This window comes from Bubalus bubalis, chromosome 17, assembly GCF_019923935.1.
Source record: "Bubalus bubalis isolate 160015118507 breed Murrah chromosome 17, NDDB_SH_1, whole genome shotgun sequence".
Lineage (NCBI taxonomy): Eukaryota > Metazoa > Chordata > Mammalia > Artiodactyla > Bovidae > Bubalus > Bubalus bubalis.
This window is the reverse complement of record NC_059173.1, coordinates 27,089,106-27,092,148: the sequence shown is the minus strand read 5'-3', so window position 1 is coordinate 27,092,148 and position 3,043 is coordinate 27,089,106. Positions and strand designations below refer to the sequence as shown.

The 3,043-nt window shown below is 45.5% G+C and overlaps 1 pseudogene; it reads left to right on the top strand.

Annotated features, from left to right (window-relative positions):
* The first annotated feature begins 478 nt into the window (after positions 1-478).
* On the top strand, positions 479-2,094 carry LOC102416365 (annotated as a pseudogene).
* Positions 2,095-3,043: the final 949 nt, after the last annotated feature.

Sequence of the window (3,043 nt, the reverse complement as noted above, 5' to 3'; positions counted from 1 at the left end):
GTTCTTGGGCCTGTGTCTTTGCAGACGAGAAGCCAGCAGAGGAGAGGCAGGTGGAGGTGAGGAAGTGCAGGTCTCTGCAGGGCAAGAGGGAAGAGGTGGGAGGGGAATGTCGGAGGGCTTGGCCCAGGGAGAAGAGCAGGTTTGAGCTGGAGGCAAGTGGCAAAGGTGGGTGGAAGCTTCTGGGTTGGTGGACACCTGGAGACTTGGAGAAATGCTTTCTTGGGGAGGTCATGGAAGCTCCGCCCCCTTCCCCATACCTCACCCTACACATCTCTTCCATCTGGCTGTTCCTGGTTGTATCCTTTTATAATAAACCACTACTCTAGTTCTTTTAAATCAACTCTATGTGAACTAGCTTATTTAAACTTTATTTCTGGCAAAACCAATACAATATTGTAAAGTTAAAAAAAAAGAAATAAAGTAGAATGAGTTAACACATGAAAAAAAAGAAAAACAACTTTATTTCTACCCTTCAAGGAGTAAACTGGAATATATTGCAAATGTAGAAGTAGCAGCTATGCTACTTCTCAAGTAGCCAGCTTTTGATCAGTATCTCAATTTTATTACTTTGGAAAATGATACGCCTGTATGATACAATCAAAAATGAGGAAATGTTTCATATTGTGCCATTAACAGTTCAGAAATCACAAATGTGGAAATGAAAACTATTATGAACTGGAATGTTGACAGCCTCTTCTGCTTTTCTGTTATGCTGGGTACTATTCCTATAATCAGATAATTAGCAGGAACAGCAATGGAAATGAGAGCAGTGAAAATAGATAAGAAGTTTCTGGAATATCTAAGAGATGCCAAAAATGTTTTTACTACAGGTGATGCGCTGGGAGCTGGCAGCCTCAGCTTTCAAAGCCTTCTTCACTCCTGTTGACAGAAACATGGATCTGGCAACTCCTTTACATCATATTTGGACATATCAGTCCTACGTGTGTGATGTAGTGGATTTCCATGTACACAGAGTTAACCTGGAAGAATCTTCAGGAGTGAAAAAGTCCCTGGCTGGTGCTAGTGTGACCTAGAGAAAAAATCAGGAAGTCGTGTGATTTAACTCCAGTTGATACATTTTGGCAGAAACGTAAAGGAAGTCCATTCCCAGAGGTTTGGGAATCAGTTCAGCAAGAACTAGAATCTTAGAGGAGAGCACCAGAAGATGAGGTCAAACGCCTGAGAAGTATGGGACCAGAAGGGGAGGATGAAGGGGCCACAAGGATGCTTCCTGACAACACTGCTCAGCTATCCTCAGCTTTTGGTTCTTTGCCAGAAGACCTTGGAGAGGGGACAAAGACTTACTGATCTCCATAAAATGTTGCCACTCCTGTCTTAGGACATGTAAAGGCATGAAAACTGAATGTATGTTTTGAATATAAAGAAAAAATAATGAGCAAAGCTTCCCTGGGCAAATCTCTTCTAGATGTAATATCAGACTCTGATGCAGGCAATCCAGGAGATAAATGAGGTATTTCTTATCTATCATGTAAGTGCACAGCAAACAGCTTCTGAGGCTGATTTGGAGCCACACCAAAAAGCTGGAACTGACGCAGGATGCAACCTTAATTCCTTACAATATATCAGAGGAAGGCTTTGCTGGGATGGCTTCAGCTCCTGCCATCTCAGGCACTGCCAAACGAGTCCCCAACACAAGATCGCAGTGTATGATGGCAAGAGCGACAAAGGCGGTACAGAAACAGCACAACCCACCTGTCTTCAGGGACATGACGTCAAACGGTGAAACCGATGACTGTAGATATTTTGATCCCAGATGCTGCCAGGCGGTGACGGCTCAGTTCTGAGGAACAAAAATTCATTCCAAGAAGCAATTGTTTTTGTGTTGGGAGAAGGCAACTACATTGAATATCAGAAGCTTGTTGACAACGGAAAGGGGAAACGAGGGAAACATGTTTTATAGGCTGCTGCTGACTTTTTCATACTGCACGGTTCATGAAACAGCTGTCACAACTTGGGAAAAAAGGAGAGGCCTGGAGTTTAACCATCAGGAGGAGCTCCCCAAACTGCTGTCTGTGCCTCTCCAGACCCAGATCCCATCCCATCAACTGCAGTTTAATTTACAGCTTGAGTTGATGCAGTGAGACTCGGTGCACTGCCCTCTCCCGCCCCCCACTTTGTCATGAGGGTCTTTATTTCCTTCCTGGCAAATCACCCTTTGATTCTTGTTCAGCTTTAACGAGTCCTCCTAACAGTGGTGGTGACATGACAGAATTAATTCCTGACTTGACATTGATGGTTTCCATCTTTGATTCCTTGTATCCCCAGGATACCTCCAGGCACGTTGGTGCCTTAATTCATCTTTGGTGGCTTAACAAAGGGATCACCCTGCATGGGGGCGGCTCCATGTCATACATCCCACAGTACAGGCCTCATTGGGCCAGGCAGGACCAGGGTTCAGAGCTGCTTTTTAAGGGGCTGTCATCAGGACACCAGGGGTGGGTTCATGTGCCTCACAGGCCTGTGTCAAGCTCCAGCCACTGTTAAGTGGAAGCTGCTGCGATCGCTGTGGACACAAATGGCCCGTATCACATATCTATTGTTTGGAATGTCATTTATTCCCTCTGCTTCCCAAAGAAACCCTGATTTTGCTTTGGGAAACCACACCTTCCCCACCTTGAGTTCTTATGCATGCTTGCTAAATTGCTTTAGTCGTGTTTGACTCTTTGTGACACCATGGACTGTAGCTCACCAGGCTCCTTGGTCCATGGGATTCTCCAGGCAAGAATACTGAAGTGGATTGCCATGCCCTTCTCTAGGGGAACTTCCCAACCCAGGGACTGAACCCATGTCTTCTGTAGGCTTCTGCGCTGGAGGCAGTTCTTTACTGCTGAGCCACCAAGGAAGCCCTGGGTTCTTATAACACCTTGGGAGTTGGTTTCTCATCGACCCAAGCATTTTACAGTGAGATCTTCATGTTTCCCTGCAGAAAGAGAGTGATTTGGGGACAAGCATTTCCAAAGTCAGAGCATCACAGGCAATGAGAGACAACCCCAGTCACCTTGCTGGGCCATTTGAGGAACAG